This window comes from Ruditapes philippinarum, unplaced genomic scaffold (assembly GCF_026571515.1).
Source record: "Ruditapes philippinarum isolate M1 unplaced genomic scaffold, ASM2657151v2 ctg5841_1_1_1_1, whole genome shotgun sequence".
Classification (NCBI taxonomy): Eukaryota; Metazoa; Mollusca; class Bivalvia; order Venerida; family Veneridae; genus Ruditapes; species Ruditapes philippinarum.
Window position 1 is genome coordinate 113,219 of NW_026857032.1, and position 25,876 is coordinate 139,094.

At 31.7% G+C, this 25,876-nt stretch overlaps 13 non-coding genes and 1 pseudogene across 13 annotated transcripts; 5 read left to right on the top strand and 9 right to left on the bottom strand.

The window, feature by feature from the left end:
- Positions 1-27: 27 nt before the first annotated feature.
- On the bottom strand, positions 28-167 carry LOC132748531 (U4 spliceosomal RNA). Its single transcript, XR_009628277.1, has one exon. It is a non-coding gene; the product is annotated as a U4 spliceosomal RNA (small nuclear RNA).
- A 1,200-nt stretch (positions 168-1,367) lies between these two features.
- Positions 1,368-1,508, bottom strand: LOC132748538 (U4 spliceosomal RNA). The gene has a single exon (XR_009628282.1). It is a non-coding gene; the product is annotated as a U4 spliceosomal RNA (small nuclear RNA).
- Positions 1,509-2,753: 1,245 nt separating this feature from the next.
- Positions 2,754-2,825, bottom strand: Trnap-ugg (transfer RNA proline (anticodon UGG)). The gene has a single exon. It is a non-coding gene; the product is annotated as a tRNA-Pro (tRNA).
- Positions 2,826-4,117: 1,292 nt separating this feature from the next.
- On the bottom strand, positions 4,118-4,189 carry Trnap-agg (transfer RNA proline (anticodon AGG)). The gene has a single exon. It is a non-coding gene; the product is annotated as a tRNA-Pro (tRNA).
- Positions 4,190-4,704: 515 nt separating this feature from the next.
- Positions 4,705-4,776, top strand: Trnap-ugg (transfer RNA proline (anticodon UGG)). Its single transcript has one exon. It is a non-coding gene; the product is annotated as a tRNA-Pro (tRNA).
- Positions 4,777-12,358: 7,582 nt separating this feature from the next.
- Positions 12,359-12,430, top strand: Trnap-ugg (transfer RNA proline (anticodon UGG)). The gene has a single exon. It is a non-coding gene; the product is annotated as a tRNA-Pro (tRNA).
- A 2,012-nt stretch (positions 12,431-14,442) lies between these two features.
- On the top strand, positions 14,443-14,583 carry LOC132748527 (U4 spliceosomal RNA). Its single transcript, XR_009628275.1, has one exon. It is a non-coding gene; the product is annotated as a U4 spliceosomal RNA (small nuclear RNA).
- A 3,893-nt stretch (positions 14,584-18,476) lies between these two features.
- Positions 18,477-18,548, bottom strand: Trnap-ugg (transfer RNA proline (anticodon UGG)). Its single transcript has one exon. It is a non-coding gene; the product is annotated as a tRNA-Pro (tRNA).
- A 687-nt stretch (positions 18,549-19,235) lies between these two features.
- Positions 19,236-19,307, bottom strand: Trnap-ugg (transfer RNA proline (anticodon UGG)). Its single transcript has one exon. It is a non-coding gene; the product is annotated as a tRNA-Pro (tRNA).
- A 637-nt stretch (positions 19,308-19,944) lies between these two features.
- LOC132748526 (U4 spliceosomal RNA) lies at positions 19,945-20,107 on the bottom strand (annotated as a pseudogene).
- A 1,258-nt stretch (positions 20,108-21,365) lies between these two features.
- On the bottom strand, positions 21,366-21,437 carry Trnap-ugg (transfer RNA proline (anticodon UGG)). Its single transcript has one exon. It is a non-coding gene; the product is annotated as a tRNA-Pro (tRNA).
- Positions 21,438-22,430: 993 nt separating this feature from the next.
- Positions 22,431-22,502, bottom strand: Trnap-ugg (transfer RNA proline (anticodon UGG)). Its single transcript has one exon. It is a non-coding gene; the product is annotated as a tRNA-Pro (tRNA).
- A 468-nt stretch (positions 22,503-22,970) lies between these two features.
- Positions 22,971-23,042, top strand: Trnap-agg (transfer RNA proline (anticodon AGG)). Its single transcript has one exon. It is a non-coding gene; the product is annotated as a tRNA-Pro (tRNA).
- A 1,197-nt stretch (positions 23,043-24,239) lies between these two features.
- On the top strand, positions 24,240-24,311 carry Trnap-ugg (transfer RNA proline (anticodon UGG)). The gene has a single exon. It is a non-coding gene; the product is annotated as a tRNA-Pro (tRNA).
- Positions 24,312-25,876: the final 1,565 nt, after the last annotated feature.

Below are 25,876 nucleotides of genomic sequence, written 5' to 3' on the forward strand. Positions count from 1 at the left end.
TCTCTTCAATTACTTTCATTGTTTTATTATAATGTACAGTCCCCGTAATTGCGCTCGCCGCCCATGTTTCAGGGCCTCGGCACGGGGTATTGGGTATAGTTTTCAACTAGCAATAAAAACGCCTCGGATGAACCTCATTGGCTATGGTATCGCCACTGCGCAAAGCTATTGAAAGTTTTCTTTAATTAGCTTAAATAGTACGTAGACATAACAAATATACAAGTTTCAAAATATTACTGAAAGGTAAAATCTTTTCAAACATTATTGAATCAAATAGAAATGTATGCAATATATTAAAGGACACGCTATATCCTTTTGCATATGAAGCATATTATTGCTATATTAACCATTTGTTTGGTTTTGAATTACATCCCTTTGTTTCGTTTTAATAATGCAAATGTTAAGATATCGGAATACACGTGCCTCCTCTTCGTGCAAATTAAGCTCTTGAAACATAACTTTTTCTTTTGTAATACAAGCCCGATTAATTGTTTCTAAAGCGTCCGAACAATTCATTAAAAACTTTGTTTAGTGCACTAAAATATAAATTTATATCATTACAATAAGGTTTGCATCTAAACGACATGTACACACTATTTGAAATACATGTATATTCAATCACTAATATATGTTCTTCTGTCATAAAAATACAGGGCTCGTGGGACCTCTCGCACCCAAAGCGAAAATCATACCCCTAGACCAACGAGTCGCACTTGATAAATGCAGGAATCATAATAAGATATTATCTATCTATAACCTGAGTTTACGTTGACATCTGTCAAGTTCATTTGACTTGACAATGTTCTTCTATAAATATCACAAGAGATAAGTTTGTTAATGTGTATATAGTATACACAGGCTTCTCTATCATGCGTATCATATAACATTCTTTTCCAGTTTCAAATGAACAAATGTATTATATTTTTTATTCACTTTAAGTTATATATAGAGGATATTGAATGAGTATAAGTTTCATACTGAATTTATTGAACGAATTGAATAAAATTATATGATGCGAGTTCAATAAATTCACGAATTTAATATTCTTTTTATGACATACTAAAAATAAAGACCGTTTGAAGTAAAAAAAAGAACCATTTTTCATAATTATTATAGTGTAACGCTAACATTTAGCGCGTCTAAACACTATGTTTATATAATGCAAATGATGTCATTTCAAAATATATGTACGGCCGTGCAATACCATTTTTACGGAGTTGCAAAAGAGGTACGGCTGTGTGATGGATTAATTATTATTTCTTTAATCAATATTCATACTATTAATACCCTATTAATACCTTATATTTACAGGTCTTTCTCGTCAATAACGTTCCTGTGAAATTTCCTTGTTTTATTGTAATGTTCAGTCCCCGTAGGAACGTTCATAAATTGCGCTCGCCGCCCATGTTTCAGGGCGTCGGCGCGGGGTATTGGGTATAGTTTTCAACTAGCAATAACCACGCCTCGGATGAACCTCATTGGCTATGGTACCGCCACTGCGCAAAGCTGGTGAGAATTTTCTTCTATTAGCTTAAATAGTAGTTAAAAACACACAAATATACAAGTTTTATAATATTATTGAAATGAAAAAATCGTTTTAAAAATTATTAAATCAAATAGATTTATATGTAATATATTAAAGGAAAGTTATCCCTTTTATATATGAAGCATATTATAGCTATAATAACAATTTGTTTGCTTTTGAATTACATCCCTTTGTTTCGTTTGAATAATGTAAATGTTTAGATATCAAACAAATTAGAAGATTGCAGATCTTGACAGTATTGGCGTGTTCTTGTTATCAAACGCAGGCGTTCAAAATGTAAAAAATTCAATAGCCTTGTCTCTCCCTGAAGGAGATACAATTGATCAAACATACAACATTGGGTCACTGTTATAAGGATTTGAAATTGCCTCTATTCATGGAATGACAGTTTTATTACATAGCCCAGTGTCTCAAGAAAATGTCAAGGGTAAGAAACAATCGCATCTGATCGATAATAAATTATGGCTGATTAAGCACGTGGTTATTGCGTTGGTCTGGTAATCTAAGGATCTCTAGTCGTGTGGATTCGAACGCGTCATTGACAATGCGTTGTTTCCTTGAGCAAACAACTTTACAATAAAGTCACTAAATAATAATTATTATTTGGTGAGAATCTTATGATAGATTACATGTATATGGGATCATATGAATTGATGTAAAAAAATGTGAAATACAAAAATGTCAAAGATTGTGCGTTGATATCAACAGTGGAAGTTACTTAATCTAGAATGTTCTTGTTTAATCATTATAAGAATCAAGTTTTTCTTTTTGCAGGTAATATAACATACAATGTGTAAATACATAATGATTATTATCATTATTACAATGTATATGATTTCTGGTGACTTACAGGCTCATGGGGCCGTGTGCTATGTTATTTTGTTTTGTAGATATGTATTGTAATACATAAGCACATGTCATGATAATAAAATATTTACTTATTTAGTTAATATAAAAAGTTTGTCTTTATCTCTATTATCACTTCAGAAATACACGTGCCTCTTCTCTTATATTCGTGCAACAAACAATGTCCCCTGTAACACAAGTCTGACTAATTGGTTCTTAAGCATCCGAATAATTCATAAAAATCTTTGTTTGGTTCACGAAAATATAAATTTATATCATTATAAGATTTGCATCTATACGACATCTAAGATACACTACACACTAGTATAAATATCACATTTCTTCTGACATAAAAAATACAGGGCTCGTCCGGGATTTGAACCCGGGACCTCTCGCACCCAAAGCGAGAATCATACCCCTAGACCAACGAGCCGCACTTGACAAATGCATGAATCATAAAAAGATATTATCTATCTATGACTTGTATTTACGTTGACAACTGACAAATTGATTTGACAAGACGTCATAAGAGATAAGGCATTTTATCAAGCACGTTGACAAACTGTTAGTTTTAATTCACTATTCATACATGCTACACAATTAACAATTGTCAGTTTGGATAGCATAAGTCCAGTAAATATCGCAAGGCCATGAATATTTTCTTTAGCAGATTCAACTAAATAAAAGAACGTGCATTTCATCATCTGAATCACTTTGTCTACGAATTGGGTATGCTTTTTTCATTAACAACGTATCACACATTTAATTATATAAGTGCCATAAGTTACGTGCTAAGCTAAATACGACCAATGAATCAGACATCGTTAATATGCGTTGTTCTGTTCGAATCAAATATATTGACAGTGCTTTATTGTCAGAGAGTAGTCATTGCTTATAATACAAATTATTTCATAAATCTCATTTGCTGGGTGTGTTTAATGTGATCAATGGGTAAGAATACGATTACAAATTTGACCGCTTGAATGTCTCACAGGGAATTAAAACTGATACTGTAACATAATGATAAATGGTACCTATTATTTTGGCAATACATTAGGTATTTCTGTTACGATATAGAAAACATTCATCTTTAGCTATTAGCTCATTAAATTTATATTATTTTAAGAGTTATTCTTGAAATTGTTTCAAGACGACTAAGATAATTTTGTACATCAACACGTTGAATAAAGCGTTTTTTTCTTTCGTTTCACTGGTGTGAGCGGGTAAACAGAAGCAAAATAGTAATCATGTTATTTTACATTATAGACGGGAATCAAATCGTTATTTATATACTTTAAGACGTGTTTTTTCTATGAGTGTGAGCGATATAATAAGTTTTATAACTGCTAATCGTCACAATATAAAATAAGTCTATAACTAAATAAATAAATATATAAATAAATAATAATAAATAGATATAATAAATAAATAAATAAATAAATAAATATTTATTTATAAATAAATAAATAAGTAATAAATAAATAAATAAATAAATAAATAAATAATTTTTCAAACGTAAATTAGAAAAAAATCCGAACACGGAAATTACGGGAAAGTGTCGAAATAAAACCATTATTGTTTTTTCTAACCAACTAAAATATTTTTTTCCCATTGATATCATGTGAAACAGTTATTCAAGACCAGCGGAAGTTCAAAATGATAAATGTAAATGCTGGTTGCTAATGTTTAAAGCATGTTAATTAAGTAGCAGGTAACTCAAAAGTTGGGCTCGTCCGGGATTTGAACCCGGGACCTCTCGCACCCTAAGCGAGAATCATACCCCTAGACCAACGAGCCAGATGACAACCAAGTAAATTGGAATATGCTAAAACAGTGATTAGATTAAAAGCAGTAAGCCACGTTGAATTTACCAGAGCACAGTTCAGCACTGCATCGCTGTAACAAATTAACAAAAAACCCGGTTTATTTATATATCATTTGAAAAACACAAAAAGGTAGTTTTATATTAAACAATCGACTTTCACGTCGTAAACTAGTTTAGCTGAAGGTTAATTTTACACACACCACATGTATAATTAAATAGTAAACACACAGTTTAACTTTGTAAAGCATAACGTACGAAATGTTAAACTTATATTGATCTATTTAAACATTAAGGTAGAACTACAGTGTCTTCAAAAGTTATATAATAACTAAAACTGAATGATAGAAATTAACCTAGTATAAAACGTGTTTAATTAAATTCACCATGTATTGATAGCGCTTATCTCTCTTTATTTATTGTAGGCAGCTGTTAACACTTTTGAATACATACGATATTGTTCGCTATAAAATTCATTACTGTTAAGTGTGGCTCGTTGGTCTAGGGGTATGATTCTCGCTTTGGGTGCGAGAGGTCCCGGGTTCAAATCCCGGACGAGCCCTGTTTTTTTATAACATTTAAAAGTTTAGGAAAACTATCTTAATTATTAAACCCTTCGCAATTACTTATATTTTGATAATGTAAGTATGACAGTTCATATAATGTCTTATAATGATTTACTATAACCGCACGAGAACTCGTGTTCACGTTCTTTTAAACAAAATGAATTGTTTGGAAACATAACAATATCAATTAGTAAATTTTATAAGACGGAATAAGGGGCATACACAACAAGCTTTTTTGTGTTAACCACGCGTGCTTTTATAACATTTAAAAACTATATGGTGTACTATAAAAATCTGGATGTATACTAATAGTATATTGTTATATAGATGTCTTATATATGCAGATTTTGGGCGCATCAAATAAAGATACCATATCATAAGAACACGGACACTGTTGATCACATAGCCAGCGTGGCAACTGACACATTGGATCCAACTTGAAATGCTCCCTGGTATTTTTTTACTATTATTATTACTGTTTCTCAAATTTGATATTCTGCACTCTTTCATAAGTCGGTATTTTTATGTTGTGCCCGAAGAATATTACATGCCCATGGCGAATGGTCTCAATTCTTACTACATGTTTTTAAACATTTGTAAATAGATTTATATGAAACAGTTAAATCTATGTTGTTAAATAATTCCTTATTTATTCTGCCTCAATGTTTCTACTAGGATTAAACATTTTAACAGATAAAAAATTATTAAAACAATAAAACTTGCAACAAGCAACAAACAAGTCGACGTGTCTTTTTTATCTATGAATTTAAACAAATGATACTGAGATTATAATAACATAAAATATACTAACGTATATAAACTTAAACTAAAAAGTTTCGAATACAAGTATACATGCACAGCGCTAGCGATTCTTATCTGCAAATGTTGCTTATAATATTTCTAATAAATGCTATGAAATATTGATAATAATGTTGTTTTTTTCAGTGAAAACAATTTGCTAGGGGAAAAACAACCTAAGTTACATGTGTGCTAATTTCTTCGTGTGATAAGCATCTTACATGCTCTGAAAACATTAATTTAATTTTATTTAACTCAAGTTTACTCTTGTCAAAAGAGGAAAATGTTGATAAGGATAAGTTGTCTGTCTCGAAGTTTCACATTGTTGAAGTACGTTACAACGTTCTTCGCTCACATCGGACTTAGAATAACACATAAAAAACATTTCCAATTGATTTCTGGGTATATTTTTATAATTTTCTTTTGCATATCTTTATATTTCAAAAGCACAATTTGATCTATATAAGAAGTTCAATGTTATGTTTTTAGGTTGTTCGACCTCAGTGGAGTTCCTCAAAAATATCAAACTCAGTGCTTTTATTTTTCCGACAATTTATCATTGAAGAAGAGTAAAAGTTCCCTCAAGTCATTTACGTTGACAAGGTAATAAGATCAAGTAACTGATAATATGATTGTTTATACATTATTTATAGGCCCGTTTGTAATTGAAACAGTATGTATAAGATTGCACGTGACATCTGTGACAGCGTGGAGGAGTTATGTTTGGATAACGAGTCATATGTCACTCTGACATTTTAAAATCGCTATGATGACCTATTCAAATGTATTGTTTAGATCTGAATTCAGTTGGTTTTGTAATTTAACCCTTAACATGGTGGAATCGAAAGTGACTATAGCCTTTGCCATCAGCAATGAGCCAGACCAGCCTGCACATCTGTGCAGTTTGTTTATATTTGATGAAGATAAAGAACATTCAAGAACATGCCTATATTAAACAAATGATTTCTGCGCTATAACACGTTTGAACAAATAGCAGTTAAAACAAGAGATACCTGTTTTTAATTGAAATCTTTCTTCGTATGTGACCATGACAATATGAAAACAACATTAATGTATCTCTTTAAAATGTGTTTGTTTTCACTTTTGCATATGATGAACAGTATAATGTACACAACTTAACTGAAAACATATTTTGATGTTTAAAAGAATGATATATTTGTAATAAAGATGCTTCATAAGATGCATTCACAAAATGTATTACACTGTTAAACCGTTCAAATATTTCAGAGAAACGGTGGTCGATCGTTAATTAAGGCGGCTTCTACATTGGAGTATGCCCGTGCTATATCATATGGCACAAGATACATTTATTTCTCGAGGATGATTGAAATAAGCGGACATGATCCAGCTTTATGAATTAGGTTTAAACAAAATATTTCAGTTTGTTATTCCATTATTATTTTGCTTTCCTTAGAAAATGGTTGACAGTTGCTTGACAGTTATTTAAAAAAATATCATTAAGGCGTTATCTCTAACAGAGTGTTAGGAATGAATGTATTATTATTTAATGGGAATAATTACAGATTGTGAACATTTTGGTAGGGGTTAATTGTTTTCACATTGGCCTAGTTTCACATCTTACTTTTCAAATATACCTACAGTATGCTTAGTTTAGTTTTGCGTAGAATCATTATCGAAATCATCCTATAAATACGGTGGCACAAAGGTGACATGTGTGTGTTTTTATTTATCTCGTGGCCACGAGATACTATGTCGTGGCCACGAGTTACTAAATCGTAGCCACGAGATAGCTAAGTCGTGGCCACGAGATACTATGTCGTGGCCACAAGTTACTAAGCCACGAGATAAATAACCAATCAGATTACACCATTTATATGAATTTTCCTAATTAACTAGATATGTGCTATAGTACAAGGATGCCCTTACTTCACCAGCCTGTAAAGTGCTATTTATACAACTTATTAAATGGTCAATAGTTTTACATTTAGCGTCACTGTCACCCTGATTTTTTACCCAATGACCTCGAAATTATTAGATGTCATCTACTGATCAGGTGCAATGATCTTTCTGGGTTATACAAACCATGGCTTATCCCTTCTTAATTATTCATCAGACAAGGATTTTACATAAAGTGTCATGGTTACCTTGACCCTTGACCTCAAACATCCTTATAGGCTATCTGCTGTCCATGAGCAATGTCCCTTCCAAACAAAATAAACCAGGACTTACTCCTTCTCATGTTATCGTATAAACAAGGTTAACAGGCCGTAGTACGTACAAACTAACCAATTCGATCACAAAATTGTCCCAACAAAGGGCTATAGTCAAGATTAATGTATGATGGGCCTTGGAAGGTGACTTTCCAATATGATCCTAAAGACAAGTTCAGATCTTCAGTATTTCCAAAGATTAATGTTGAATGCAAAAGTAAGTTGTTAAGTTAAAAAAATTCATAATATATATAGTGTATTCTGATTGGTTAATTATCTCGTGGCCACGACTTAGTAACTCGTGGCCACGACTCAGCTTTCTCGTGGCCACGACTTTGCTATCTCGTGGCCACGTCTTAGTAACTCGTGGCAACGACATAGTATCTCGTGACCACGAGATAAATAAAAACACACACATGTCATCTTTGTGCCACCGTATATAAATGTTTTTCAGATGAATAATAATAAGTACTATATGTATTTGATGCATCACCGTATCAAATCAAATATTGATCATTCTTAAAAGGTTGAAGCCTTTGAAGAAGTGACAGTTTCGTCTCTCTATTATTCTATATGACAGATTTGAATATATCGTGATATCCAGGAGATGTGTGATTTCAACTTCCCATCAACAAAAGTGTATGTTTATAACTTAACTTAACAATGTATCAAAGAAATACAACAACTCATTATGTATAAATATAAAGAAAAAAATTGGCATGTTGGAACAATTTCAATTCATAATCTAATCAATTCATACATGCTATTATGAAGTTTGCAATATAAATATAATAACTGTGACTCACATTTAACGTGTTTTTTCAAAGTTATATTGATTGCCAATTCAATTACTAGTCTTCTATTTTCTTTCGTTATGTCTCGAGTCATTTTTAGTAAACAAAAATGTTCACTTATACAAGATTTGCATCTTATTTCATCAATAACAACCCAAGTTTCTCATTTGAGTGAAAAAATATAAACAAGAGGGCCATGATGGCCCTGAGTCGCTCACCAGAAACAACAGCTTTTCAGTGTTGGAATGTCAAAATAGCCTAATATTAAATTTGAGCATAGAATATGTTTAAACAATAATTTTAAGAAATGACATGACCTGAGGCATTTAAGCTTGAGCTTAAACGGGGCTAATCAAATTAATATGAGCAAACATGATAAAAGACTACCTATGAATGCTACAAAGGTGATCATCTATCAATTATTTCAGTAGGAAATGATGTTCGAATGTTTTTTTTCTATTTTTAGCTAAAGTGGCCCCAAAAGGGGGTAATCAAATTAATATAAGCAAACTTGATAAAATAGTACCCAAGAATGCTACAGACAAAGTTTGGTGATCATCCATCAATTGGTTCTGAAGTAGAAGATGTTAAAAGGTTTTTCTATTTTTAGCTTTAGCGGCTCCTAAAAGGGGCCAGTCAAATCAATGTGAGCAAACTTGATAAATGATTACCCAAAATTGTTACAGACAAAGTTTGGTGATCATCCATTAATTAGTTCTGTAGGAGAAGATGTTTAAACGTATTTCTATTTTTTATTTTAGCGGGCCCTAAAAGGGGCTTATATCAAATAAATATTAGCAAACATGATAAAGACTACCCAAGAATGCTACAGACAAAGTTTGGTGGTCATCCATCAATTAGTTCTGTAGAAGAAGATATCTAAAGTTTTTTTTTCTATTTTAGCTATTGAGACCCCTAAAAGGGGATAATCAAATTAATATGAGCAAACTTGATAAAATACTACCCAAGAATGCTACAGACAAAGTTTGGTGATCATTCATCAATTAGTTCTCTAAAAATAGACATTTAACGGTATTTCTATTTTTGTAGCTTTAGTGACCCACCAAAAGGGGCCAATCAAATTAGTATGAGCAAACTTGATAAAAGACTACCTAAAAAGCTACCGACAAAGATTGGTGATCATCCATTAATTAGTTCTGTTGAAGAAGATGTTTAAATGTTTTTTTCTTTTTTAGCCCTAGAGACCCCTAAAAGGGGCCAATCAAAATAATATTAGCAAACTTGATAGAAGACTACCCAAGAATGGTACAAACAAAATTTGGTGATCATCCATCAATTAGTTCTCTAGAAATAGACATTTAACGGTATTTCTATTTTTAGCTTTAGCAGCCCCTAAAAGGGGCCAATCAAATTCATGAGCAAACGTGATAAAAGGTTACCCAAGAATGCTACAGACAAAGTTTGGTGATCATCCATCCATTAGTTCTGTAGAAGAAGTTTAAAGGTTTTTCTATTTTTGCTCTGCTGACCCCTAAAAGGGGCCAATTGGATTGACATGAGCAAATTCAAGTGTGACTGTGACAAGGATGCTACAGACCAAATTTGAGGTAAATCTGCTTAGTAGTTTCAGAGAAGAAGACGATTGTTGACGCATGACGACGGACGACGGACGCCGGAGCATCCCCCTTTGATACTAATAGCTCACCCTGAGCCTTTGGCTCTGGTGAGCTAAAAACACTTAAAGCAGCACGCCTCCAGATTCATGCTAATTTTCATAAAAATTTGAAAATGTTTTTAACAGTATAATATTGTGAAGGTACCAAAAGAATGCAATTTACCAAAAATCAATGGCACTTACAACACATGCAAATTACCATAAAGAGGTCACAATATGCAAATATAGCCCTTACTGCGTTAGTAACGCAGTACAAATATAGTTATCGATATTGCAAAATCGGTCATTACACATAACGTGTAAATTATTACTAGAATGTTGAATCTTTATACTTTTCCTAAAATCTTAGTACATTTTTCTCATGTTTGATTTTATCGATATAGTTTTCCTCATTTGGAAGAGTGAAGCGTAACAATCATCCCATCGTTGTAAAGAGAAACAATAACTCCAGCAATTTTAACATATCGATTATATGGCCATGGATTAATATGTCTTAATAATCTGTATCATCGTTACATTTGTATCTTACAAAAGTTCTTATTTGCAGGATCAAGGTCTAAATAGTTTTAATTGTTTTAAGTATTACAAAACTATTGTACAAATTGAAAACTTGCCTTAAGCCTGCATTTGCATGTTTATTTTCATCAATTACTCTGTTTTTAAATTCGCAGGAAGTAAATTTCGCATATATTTACATAATTGTTAATGACATACATTCATATCTTCATTTACTTTACATTCATACAGCCATTATAAGACATGCTGTATATTGCTTTGTTTTGAAACACGTGGGAAAAAGTAGCAATTCTTGTAAAACATACAGTGTTCAATTGACCATCTTATTGCATAAAAAGTCTTATCAACCCCGTATAAAAATAAAGCTGGTGCTGATGACTTTCATTTGGGTGACCTTTATTTTGGCAAAAACATTTGTAGTATCATATGTCCTTTGACTAATCTGGTATCAAATTATTAAATCAAATACGTTTTAAGTTAAATCGACACTGTAAATACTTCAATATGACTTTTAGTCTTCTTCGCTGACGAGACAGATCTTAGGTGCCATTTCGTGCATTAAGACACAAATATGTTAACTTGAGAAACAACGATCGCACTTAAGGTTTCATGTCTATGTATCGGACCTCCTATTCATTGCGCTTTTTGGGCCACAAGATTTATACTCATTGGATGATTTATCTTTCAATGTGGCTCGTTGGTCTAGGGGTATGATTCTCGCTTTGGGTGCGAGAGGTGCCGGGTTTAAATCCCGGACGAGCATTTATTTTATCGCAGTTGTTAAAATATTGGAAAAGAATCTTGAATTTTAAACTCGATTGAAATAACTTATAATTTGCTTCTGTAAGCCTGAAAATTTATATTAATTGTTTTGTGTTAAGCAGACGTGTGTTTAATATATAACACTAAAGAAAAAAAAATATTATATAATTTTACTGTCACCAGTAATTTAACTGATAAACACAAAGTTAACTTTGCTGATATCATTGGTCACTCTTCATATTTCGAATACAAATATCATATCACATGTACATGTTCAGCGAAAGACCTGTAAATATAAGGTATTTATAAGGTATTAATAGTATGAATATTGATTAAAGAATCACACAGCCGTACCTCTTTTGCGACTCCGTAAAAATTGTATTACACGGCCGTATATATATTTTGACGTGACATCATTTGTATTATATAAACAAAGCATTGAGACGCGCTAAATGTTAGCGTTACACTTTAATGAAAAAATGGTTCTTTTTCACTTCAAACGGTCTTTATTTTTAGTATGTGATAAAAGGAATATCAAATTCGTGTAATTTCATTACTGAATTTAATTAACTCGCATAATATAATTTTATTTAATTCGTTCAATAAATTCACTATGAAACTTCTACTCATTCAATACCCTCTATATATAACTTAAAGTTTAACAAATAATATATAATACATTTGTTCAGTTGAAACTGGAAAAGAATTTTATATGATACGCATGATAGAGTAGCCTGTGTATACAAAATACACATTAACAAACTTATCTCTTGTGATATTTATAGAACATTGTCATGTCAAATGAACTTGACAGGTGTCAACGTAAACTCAGATCATAGATAGATAATATCTTATTATGATTCCTTCATTTATCAAGTGCGGCTCGTTGGTCTAGGGGTATGATTCTCGCTTTGGGTGCGAGAGGTCCCGGGTTCAAATCCCGGACGAGCCCTGTTTTTTATGTCAGAAGAACTATATAAGTGATTGAATATATTTCAAATAGTGTGTAGTTTATCTAAGATGTCGTATAGATGCAAACCTTTTTATAATGATATAAATTTATGTAGTTTATCTAAGATGTCGTATAGATGCAAACCTTATTATAATGATATAAATTTATATTTTAGTGCTAGTCAGCCTTGAAATAGTTATGTTTTAAGAGCTTAATTTGCACGAATATAAGAGCAGAGGCACTCGTATTTTTGAAGTGATAATAGAGAGAAAGACCTTCTTTGTATAGTAAGTTAATATGTAAATATTTTATTATCGTGACATGTGCATATATATTACAATACATATCTACAACAGAAAATAACATAGCACACGGCCCCATGAGCCTATAGGCCACCAGAAATCATATACATTGTGATAATGACAATAATCATTATGTATTTACACATTGTATGTTATATTACCTGCAAAAAGAAATACTTGATTCTTATTATGTTTAAACAAGACATTTCTAGATTAAGTAACTACCAATGTTAACATCAACGCAATATCCTTTGATAGTTTGTAACATTTCACTTTCTTTTTTATATTTGTCATGTTATCCCATGTACATGTCCTCTATCATAAGATTCTCACCAAATAATAAATTATTATACAGTGACTGTATTGCATAGAAACAAAATGTAGTACGACGAGTAAAAAACGAGTAATTCTTTATAATCTGGTCTGCGTTACTTCTCAGTTCAATGAAAGTAACAAATATATTCGTGCTTTCTCTAAATACCAACAAGAATAATTTAATATTTATTACATTTCTCCCATTACTTTACAGCAGCTTATTCATGTAAATTATTCATCAATAATGTATCTTAACAAACACATAAGGCCTAAAAAATTGTTTGTTTCCGGTTTCCCTACCTACCATATTATTTGGCCACCGACCCTAAACTTTTTGTAGGAAAACAGACCGCATTTTTTGTTTGACACTGCATAATGAACTTTGCGCTGCATATTCATATTTCCGTCGCATACATTTGAAAATAAAAATATTTAAAAAAAAGAATGCCTACCTACCTACCCTATTTTTTAAAAACCATGTCACTGGAAACACACATTTTTTGCGAGGCCTAATTTAAAACTTCATTCATCCGTACTTCTAAAATCCACTTAGCAATTAAACACATAGGATACTTAATATCTGTAATTTTCACTGTCGTAGTACGTAAAAGGAATATTATCAAATTTATTTTCTTTAGAATTACTTAATACAGGATTTATTTTAGTTCGATTGTTTAGGAATCTTTAGTCTTATAAAACACTTTTGAATATTATTTACAAACCAGTTTTGAGCCATTGGTGTAAAGTTGTTTGCTCCAGGAAACAACTGTTTGCCCCTGATGAGGTCCATATCCACACGACTGGAGATTACCAGACCAACGCGTTGAGAGTGCGGTCATGCCGCCATTATTTAGAATTAATCAGATGTGTCAGTGTGCCGCCATTATTTAGTATTATTCAGAGGTGACAGTGTTCAACTCTTGCTGTTGTTTTCAGAAACAGGGCAATGTAACAAAGCTGTCAATCCATGAATAGTGGCGATATCTAACCGTTATAAAAATGACCCAATGCTGTATGTTTGGCCACTTGTATCTCCTAAAGGGAGAGACGAAGATATTGAATGCCTTTTTTTCCTTCTACATTATCTAATTGGAATCTGCTTTTGGTAACAAGAACAAGCCAATATTGTCTACGATCTACTAATTTCTTTGGTATCTTAACATGTACATTATTGAAACGAAAAAAGAATTTAATTCAAAACCAAAGAAATGATTATATCAATAGTATGCTTCATATGTTATAAAAAGGATAGCTTATCCTTTAATATAATATATACTGATCAATTTGATGCAAAAATGTTTCAAACGAATATTACACTACAATGATATTATGAAACTTATATATATACTTGTAATTTCTACGTACTATTTAAGCTAATAGAAGAAAACACTCAACAGCTTTGCGCAGTGGCGGTACCATAGCCAATGAGGTTCATTCGAGGCGTGGTTATTGCTAGTTAAAAACTAAAGCCAATGCCCCGCGCCGGCGCCCTGAAACATGGGCGACGAGCGCAATTTATTAACGTTCCTACGGGGACTGAACATTTCATTGAAACAAGGAAACATAGGAAAGTTAAATTCAACGTGTATTGATATGAGGTACTGTAAATATCAGGCATTAGCTAAAACAGTGTGTCAACGTACTTGCTAAAATGCCTTCCTGATTTTAAAGAGTATGTTCGATGCTTATCATATAAAGAAAGTAGCACTGGATGTGATTTGTCTCATGTATCTTCATTTCTATTACTACTATTTTTTGTAGTAATTTGTTTTTCACTAGCGTGCGTGATTTTACGGGAAAGAGTTCGGAAGAATGACCAATGTTATCAGCAAAGTTAACTTTGTGTTAAAATTATATATTTTTTTTCTTTAGTGTTATATACTAAACAAACGTGTGATAAACACAAAACAGAAAATATAAATTTTCAAGCTAACAGAAACAAATTATAAGTATTTTGAATCGAGTGTAAAAGTCAAAAACTTTTCATATATTTTAACAACTGCGATAAAATAAATGCTCGTCCGGGATTTAAACCCGGGACCTCTCGCAACCAAAGCGAGAATCATATCCCTAGACCAACGAGCCACATTGAAAGATAAATAATCAAACGAGTATATAATTCTTGTGGCCCAAAAAGCGCAATGAATAGAAGGACCGATACATAGAAATGAAACCTTATGTGCGAGTAAACATATTTGTGTCTTAATGCACGAAATGTCACCTAAGATCTGTCTCCTCAGCGAAGACGCCTAAAAGTCATATTGAAGTATTTACAGTGTCGATGTCACTTAAAACGTAACAAAATAAAATATTTGATTTAATCATTTGATACCAAATTAGTCAAAGGGCATATGATACTACAAATGTTTTATTGATTTGACGTTTGCAAAATGAAGGTCACCCAAATGAAAGTCATCAGAACCAGCTATATTGTTTTACGGGGTTGACTTTTTATGCAATAAGATGGTCAATTGAACACTGTATTTTTTACAAGTGTTGCTACTCTTTCCCACGTATTTCAAACAAAGCAATATACAGCATGTCTTATAATGGCTGTATGAATGTAAAGTAAATAAAGATATGAATGTATGTCATAAACAATTATGTTAATCTTTGCGAAAATTTATTTCCTGCGAATTTAAAAAATAGAGTAATTGATGAAAATATACATGCAAATGCAGGCTTAAGGCAAGTTTTCAATTTGTACAATAGTGTTGTAATAACAATGAAATGAATTTAGACATTGTGCCTGCAAATAATAACTTCTGTTCGATACAAATGTTACAATGATACAGGTAATTAAGACATATTAATCCATGGCCATATAATTGATATGTTAAAATTGCTGAAGTTATTGCATTTTGATAATTATGAAATATTGTGTAACATGACAAATTCTATCAAAATATGGAGAAAGAGTGATCCCTCGGAAGCATTAATCAAAACTTAAGAAAATGACATGAAAATTGCAGACTCGGTTTGAATTATTATGTGTATGAGGTACATGAGATATCTATGTTTTATCATATGTAATGATAATGTTTATGTAAAAAGATATACATGTCAACCAAAATACAGAAACTTCAAACTTCTTTCCCGACGTTAATGATATATTTATAAAGTAATTAATGATGAATAACGATCCGATAATAAATATGACACAAACACTAAACATGGCGTTACAATTTACAAGTAACTATCTCTGTCTAACTGCTGGGGAAAGAAAAAAAGAAAGACTTTAATCAACATGTTGATGTACAAATTATTCTTGATTGTATTAGAAACAGTTCACTAGAAAATCGTAAAACATTGACACAAAGGTTATTAGCTAATGGCTAAAGATGATTGTTTTCTTTATTGTGACAGAAACGCTTAATGTAGTGCCAAACAGTAGGTACCAATAATTATTTTATTGGAACGATGATCATTTATCATTTCTTTGTCCCTGTGGGAGATTCATACGGTCAAACTTAACTTATTCATTGATCACATTACAAGGTCACACACGATATAAATGTAAATTCTAAACATAAGTGAAGATTACCATCTGGCAATTTAACACTCAAATCTCTTTATACATTTTTAATATGTCACTATTCATGGTAGACACACCAAATGAAATACCAATAAGATTTTTTTTGACTGTTTAAAATGACATTAAAAACTACAGAAATCAGGTCAATCTGTTTCTCTAATAATTATTTATAAATTCGGTAACGTTGCAATCGGCGAAAAAAATACTACAACAAATTCGACAAAAAAATACATTTAGGCTGCTTTCATGATCACATACGAAGAAAGTTTTTTTATTCAAAGAGGTATCTCTTGTTTTAACTGTTATTTGTTCAAACGTGTAATAGTGCAGAAATCGTTTGTTTAATTTAAGCACTTTTGAATGTTCTTATCTCCATCAAATATAAACCAACTGCACAGATGTGCAGCATGGCCTGTCTCTTCACTAGTGGCATGGCTATAGTCACTACCAGCATGTTAAGGGTTAAATCACAAAACCAACTGAATTAAACGATCACTACAAGATCTATAAATAAAATTAGAATAGGTCATCATGGGATTTAACAATGTTAGAGTGACATTTTACTCGTTATCCAAACATAACTCTTCCACGCCATGTCACAGATGTCACGTGTAATCTCATATATACTTTATCAATTACAAACCGACCTATCAATAATGTAAAAACAATCATATTGTTTTCCAGATTGCCATTTACATAATCGTATTACCTTGTCAACGTTAATGGCATTAGGGAATTTTTACACATCTTAAATGATAAATTGTGGAAAAAAGAACACTGAGTTTGGTATTTTAAAGGAACTCCACTGATGTCTAAATGCATAAATACATAACATTGAATTCCTTGCTTAAATCAACAGCGGCACTTAAAATAAAAAGTTTTCCAAAAGATAATTGAGAAAATACTCAGAAATAAATTGAAAATCGTATTTTGTGTTATTCTTAGCCTAATGTGAGCGAAGAGCGTTGCAACGTTTCCAATTCTAGAAAACTTTCCTTTTTAATATGAGTAAATATAAGTTTTGTATCATTTAAATAATGGTTTTAGATCATGCTAAATTTATCACATGCAGAAAGTAGCTGTGAATGTGACATGTGACATGTATCTTCATTTTTTTGTGTAATAATTTGTTTTCACTGAAAAAAACATTACTTTCATTTTTAATAGCATTTATTCAAATATGTAAGCAACATTTGCAGGTAAGAAACATTTATATAAAGTATATTCGTATATTCAGGTAAAGTTTTTATACTTCATTTTATATTATTCCTAGTTGAAACGTTGAGGTAGGATAAAAAAATGTCTCATATAAATTTACAGCGGTTTAATTAAATACCTATAGTAAGAAATGAGAATATTCGCCATGGGCAGGCACTACATACAATACCGACTTATGAAAAAATGCAGTAAATCAAATTTGAAAGACAGTAATAATAATAGTGAAAAAATACCAGGAAGCATTCCATTTAAATCCAATGTGCCAGTTGCCACGATGGCTATATGATCAACAGTGTCTGTGCCCTTATGATATGGTATCTTTATTTGATGCGCCCAAAACCTGCATATATAACACATCTATATAACAATATACTATTAGTATACATCCAGATTTTTATAGTACAGCATATAGCTTATGTTAAAAAAGCATGCATGGTAAAACAAAAATATTTGTGTATGCCCCTTGTTCCGTCTTATAAAATTTACTAATTGATATTGTTATATTTCCAAACAATTCATTTTGTTGTACGTATCTAACACGAGTTCTCGTGCGTTAATAGTAAATCATTATAAGACATTATATGATCTGTCAAACTAACATTAGAAAATATAAGTATTTCCGACGGGTGAATAATTTAGATAGTTTTCCTAAACATTTAAATGTTATAAAAAAACAGGGCTCGTCCGGGATTTGAACCCGGGACCTCTCGCACCCAAAGCGAGAATCATACCCCTAGACCAACGAGCCACACTTAACAGTAATTGATTTTATAGCAAACAATATCGTATGTATTCAAAAGTGTACGTTAACATCTGCCTACAATAAATAAAGAGATAAGACGCTTTAAATTAATACTACATAATAGGATAACATGCCTTGATAAAAAAGGAAATTGAAATGCTAAAAAATGCCAAAGGATAGTGCGTTGATAGTTACTAAATCTAGAATTCTTTTGTTTAATCATTATAAGAATCAAGTATTTCTTTGTGCGGGTAATATAACATACAATGTGTAAATGCATAATGATTATTATCATGTATATGATTTCTGGTGACTTATAGGCTTATGGGGCCGTGTGCTATGTTATTTTCTGTTGTAGATATGTATTGTAATAGATATGCACATGTCACGATAATAAAATATCTACTTATTTACTTACTATATAAAGTTTGTCTTTATCTCTATTATCACTTCAGATACACGTGCCTCTTTTCTTTAATTCGTACAAATTAAGCTCTTGAAACATAACTATTTCTCTTACTAATTACTTGTTCGAAAGCATCCGAAGAATTCATAAAAAACTTTGTTTGGTGCACTAAAATATAAATTTATTTTATAAAAAACGGTTTGCATCTATACGACATCTTGGATTCACTACACACTATTTGAAATATATTCGATCACTAATATAATTTCTTGTGACATAAAAATAAAGGGCTCGTCCGGGATTTGAACCCGGGGCCTCTCGCACCCAAAGCGAGAATCATACCCCTAGACCAACGAGCCGCACTTAATAAATGAAGGAATCATAATAAGATATTATCTATCTATGATCTGAGTTTACGTTGACATCTGTCAAGTTCATTTGACATGACAATGTTCTATAAATATCACAAGAGATAAGTTTGTTAATGTGTATTTAGTATACACAGGCTGCTCTATCATGCGTATCATATAACATTCCTGAACAAATGTATTATATATTATTTTTTTAACTTTAAGTTATATATAGAGGATATTGAATGAGTATAAGTTTCATACTGAATTTATTGAACGACTTATAATAAAATTATATTATGCGAGTTCAATAAAATTCATTAATGAAATTACACGAATTTAATATTCTTTTTATCACATACAAAAAATAAAGACCGTTTGAAGTGAAAAAGAACCATTTTTTCATTATAGTGAAACGCTAACATTTAGCGCGTCTTAACGCTATGTTTATATAATGCAAATGATGTCATGTCAAAATATATGTACGTCCGTGCAATACCATTTTTACGGAGTCGCAAAAGCGGCACGACTGTGTGATGGATTAATTATCATTTCTTTAATCAATATTCATACTATTAATACCTTATTAATACCTTATATTTACAGGTCTTTCTCGTCAATAACGTTCCTGTGAAATTTCCTTGTTTCAATATAATGTTCAGTCCCAGTAGGAACGTTGAACTTCATAAATTGCGCTCGCCGCCCATGTTTCAGGGCGTCTGCGCGGGGTATTGGGTATAGTTTTCAACTAGCAATAACCACGCATCGGATGAACCTCATTGGCTATGGTACCGCCACTGCGCAAAGCTGTTGGGTATTTTCTTGTATTAGCTTAAATAGTAGTTAAAAATAACAAAAAACACAAATATACAAGTTTCATAATATTATTGAAATGAAAAAAATCGTTTTAAAAATTATTAAATCAAATAGATTGATATGTAATATATTAAACGAAAGTTATCCCTTTTATATATGAAGCATAATTTAGCTACAATAACAATTTGTTTGCTTTTGAATTACATCCCTTTGTTTCGTTTGAATAATATAAATGTTTAGATATCAAACAAATTAGAAGATTGCAGATCTTGACAGTATTGGCGTGTTCTTGTTATCAAAAGCAGGCGTTCAAAATGTAGAAGGAAAAAAAATCAATATCCTTGTCTCTCCCTGAAGGAGATACAATTGGTCAAACATACAACATTGGGTCACTGTTATAAGGATTTGAAATTGCCTCTATTCATGAAATGACAGTTTTATTACATAGCCCAGTGTCTCAAGAAAATGACAAGGGTAAGAAACAATCGCATCTGATCAATTCTAAATTATGGCTGATTTAGCGCGTGGTTATTGCGTTGGTCTGGTAATCTAAGGATCGCTAGTCGTGTTCGAACCCGTCATGGACAATGCGTTGTTTCCTTGAGCAAACAACTTTACAATTAGGTCACTGTATAATAATTTATTACATGTGTATTTGGTGAGAATCTTATGATAGATTACATGTACATGGGATAACATGAAATGATGTAAAAAAATGTGAAATACAAAACTGTCAAAGATTGTGCGTTGATATCAACAGTGGAAGTTACTAAATCTAGAATGTTCTTGTTTAATCATTATAAGAATCAAGTATTTCTTTTTGCAGGTAATATAACATACAATGTGTAAATACATAATGATTATTATCATTATTACAATGTATATGATTTCTGGTGTCCTATAGGCTGATGGGGCCGTGTGCTATGTTATTTTCTGTTGTAGATATGTATTGTAAAAGATATGCACATGTCACGATAATAAAATATTAACTTATTTAGTTAATATAAAAAGTTTGTCTTTATCTCTATTATCACTTCAGAAATACACGTGCCTCCTCTCTTATATCTCTTGAAACATAACTATTTTTTTTTATAAATTACTTGTTCTAAAGCATCCGAAGAATTCATAAAAAGTTTGTATGGTGCACTAAAATATAAATATTTTTTATAACAAAATGTTTGCATCTATACGACATCTTAGATATACTACATATTCAATCACCAATATATTTCTTCTGACATAAAAAATACAGGGCTCGTCCGGGATTTGAACCCGGGACCTCTCGCACCCAAAGCGAGAATCATACCCCTAGACCAACGAGCCGCACTTGACAAATGAAGGTATCATAAAAAGATATTATCTATCTATGATCTGAGTTTACGTTGACAACTGACAAATTCATTTGACATGACGTCATAAGATATAAGGCATTTTATCAAGCACGTTGACAAACTGTTAGTTTTAATTCACAATTCATACATGCTACACAATTAACAATTTTCAGTTTGGATAGCATAAGTGCAGTTTCCTGACCTAAGAAATATCGCAATGCCATTAATAGTTTCTTTAGCAGATTCAACTAGATAAAAGAATGTGCATTTCATCATCTGAATCACTTTGTCTACGAATTAGGTATGCTTTTTTCATTAACAACGTATCACACATTCAATTATATAAGCGCCATAAGTTATGTGTTAAGCTAAATGCGACCATTCTATGTTCGTTAAGGAATCATACATCGTTAATATGCGTTGTTCTGTTCGAATCAAATATATCGACAGTGCTTTATTGTCAAAGAGTAGTCATTGCTTAATATACAAATTATTTCATAACTCTCATTTGCCGTGCGTTTTAATGTGATCAATTGGTCATACAAAACATGACTATTCAATGTTTCTTAGTTGTTTCATATCCGTGTAGACAATTTTGCAAACGCTTGACAATTTTCATTAAAATATACTGAAAAAATAATGTATTATAAAGAAAGAATAAGCCTAAAAAGAATGACAAAAGAAGGGATCGAACCTCGGACCTCTTGTACATTAGGTAATCACTTAACGGACTGTGCTATTGCGGATGTTACGAGAATGTACATTAAGCTAGTGTGAGTTTTCCAAACGTTAGTTATATACTCCATATTAATTCTCGTAAAATAAACGGACAAAACCGAAGTGGGATCGAATATTTAAATGAGTACTATAATGTATTCATAATTGACAGGTCAATAAAATCAGACTATAGCAAAAAATAAGTATATCCGACGGGTTTAATAATTTAGATATTTTTCTGAAACATTTAAATGTTATAAAAAAAACAGGGCTCGTCCGGGATTTGAACCCGGGACCTCTCGCACCCAAAGCGAGAATCATACCCCTAGACCAACGAGCCACACTTAAAAGAACAGTATTTTATAACAAACAATATGTATACAAAAGTGTACGTTAACAGCTGCCTAGATAAGACGCTATAAATTAATACTACATACAGGTTAACAATTTTACATGATGTATATAAACACGTTTTTAACTAGGTTAAATGTTCAGATTCAGTTTGAGTTGTAACAACTGTTGAATAACTGTAGTTTAAATAGATCAATATAAGTTTTGCATTTCGTACGTAATGCTTTAAAAAGTTTAACTGCGTGTTAAATAGAGGTAAAGTAGTTTACCACGTGTAAGTCACTTGACTAATATAAAACTACCTTTTTTTGTGTTTATATCCCAACCTTATTGTAATTTAGTACAGCGATGAGGTGCTGAACTGTGATCTGGTAAATTCAACGTGGCTTACTGCCGCGGTCCGGAGCTAGCAATCTAATCATTGATATAGAATATTCAAGTTACATCGTAGTCATCTGGCTCGTTGGTCTAGGGGTATGATTCTCGCTTAGGGTGCGAGAGGTCCCGGGTTCAAATCCCGGACGAGCCCAACTTTTTTAGTTACCTGCTATATAAATTACAATAACAACCAGCATTTACTTCATCGTTTTGAACTTCCGCTGATCTTAAATAACAGATGATACCAACGGAAAAAACAGTTTAGTTCTAATCAGTCAGTGGTTAGAAAAAAAACAATAATGGTGTTATTTCGACACTTTCCCGTAATTTCCGTGTTTGGGACTTTTTTCTAATATCGTTAAAGAAATAAAATATTTATTTATTTATGTAATTTTTTATTTATTTATTTTATATCGTGACGATTAGACAAAATATGTTATAATCTTACTATATCGCTAACACTCATACAAAAGCCACGTCTTATAGTATATAAATAACGATTTGAATACCGTCTACAATGTGAAATAACATGATAACTATTTCGCTTCTGTTTACCAATTACTCTTTTCCACTTGCACCAAGAAACATATTTCAAAAGCGCTTTATTCAACGTGTTGATGTACACAATTATCTTAGTCGTATTTAAATAGTAACACGAGTAATTCTTAAAATTATACAAATGTAATAAGCTAATAGTTAATTAAAAGATGAATATTTTCTATATCGTAACAGAAACGCTTAATGTATTGTCAACATACTGGGTACCATTAATTATGTAACAGTATCATGAGACGTTCAAGTGGTCAAATTTGTAATCATATTCGTACCAATTGATCACATTAAAAACGCCCGGCAAATGAGAGTTATGAAATAATTTGTATATTAAGCAATGACTACTCTTTGACAATAAAGCACTGTCGATATATTTGATTCGAACAGAACAACGCATATTAACGATGTATGATTCCTTAACGAACATAGAATGGTCGCACTTAGCTTAACACAAAACGTATGGTGCTTATATAATTGAATGTGTGATATGTTGTTAATGAAAAAAGCATACCTAATTCGTAGACAAAGTGATTCAGATGATGAAATGCACGTTCTTTTATTTAGTTGAATCTGCTTAAGAAACTATTAATGGCCTTGCGATATTTCTTAGGTCAGGAAACTGAACTTATGCTATCCAAACTGAAAATTGTTAATTGTGTAGCATGTTTGAATTGTGAATTAAAACTAATATTGGTAAAATGCCTTATATCTTATGACGTCATGTCAAATCAATTTGTCAGTTGTCATCATACTAGATAGATAATATATTTTTATGATACCTTTATTTGTCAAGTGCGGCTCGTTGGTCTAGGGGTATGATTCTCGCTTTGGGTGCGAGAGGTCCCGGGTTCAAATCCCGGACGAGCCCTGTATTTTTTATGTCAGAAGAAATATATTGGTGATTGAATATGTAGTATATCTAAGATGTCGTATAGATGCAAACCTTTTGTTATGAAAAATATGTTATGTTTCAAGAGCTTAATTTGCACGAATATAAGAGGAGGCACGTGTATTTCTGAAGTGATAATAGAGATAAAGACAAACTTTGTATAGTAAATAAGCCACTATTTCATTATCGTGACATGTGCATATCTTTTACAATACATATCTACAACAGAACATAGCATAGTACACGGTCCCATGAGCCTATAAGTCACCAGAAACCATATACATTGTAATTATGATAATAATCATTATGTATTTACACATAGTATTTTATATTACCTGCAAAACGAAATACATGATTCTTTTAATGATTAATGATTAAAAAAGAGAATTCTAGATTTAGTAACTACCACAGTTAATATCAACGCACTATCCTTTGACATTTTTTAACATTTCACTTTCGTTTTTTATAAAGTCATGTTATCCCATGTACATCTCTTCTATCATAACATTCTCACCAAATAATAAATCATTACAGAGTGACTGTATTGCAAAGCTACGAGTATTAAACGAGTAAGTACTTTACTTTACAAGTCTAGCTGACGTTACGTCTCAGTTCTATGAAAGTAACGAAATATTCGTGCTTTCTCTAAATACCAACAAAGATAATTAAATATTTATTACATTTCTGCCATTACTTTACAGCTTATTCATGTAAATTATCCATCAATAATGCATCTTTACAAACACATAAGGCCTAAAAACATCGTTTGTCTCCGGTGTCCAAGCTACCCTAATTTTTGGCCACCGACCCTACACTTTTTGAGGGAAAACAGGCCGCATTTTTTTGTTTGACACTGTACAATAAACTTTGCGCCGCATATTCATATTGACGTCGCATACACTTGATATAAAAACATATTTTAAAAAATACCTACCTACCTACCCTATTTTTTAAAACCATGTCACTGAAAACAATTTTTTTGTTGTTAGGCCTAATTTAAAACTTCATTCATCCGTACTTCTAAAATCCACTTAACCATTAAGCACATAGGACACTGTCGTATTACGTAAAAGGAATATTTTCAAAGTTATTTTCTTTGGAATAACTTAATACAGAATTTATTTTAGCTCGATTGTCTGGGAAGCCACACTTTTGAATATTTTTACCAAGAAGTACTGAGCAATAGGTGTAAAGTTGTTTGCTCAAGAAAAGAACGCTTTGTCACAATTTAGAATTAATCAGATGTGACAGTGTCTCACTCTTGATGTTGTCTTGAGAAACAGGTCAACGTATCACAGATGTCAATCCATGAACAGTGGCGATTTCTAATCGTTATAACAGTGACCCAATGTTGTATGTTTGGCCACTTGTATCTCCTTCAGGGAGAGACAAAGATATTGAATGCTTTTTTTTCTTCTACATTATCTAATTGGAATCTGTTTTTGGTAACAAGAACCAGCCAATATTGTCTGCGATAATTTCTTTGGTATCTAAACATGTACACTATTGAAACGAAAAAAGGATTTAATTCAAAACCAAAGAAA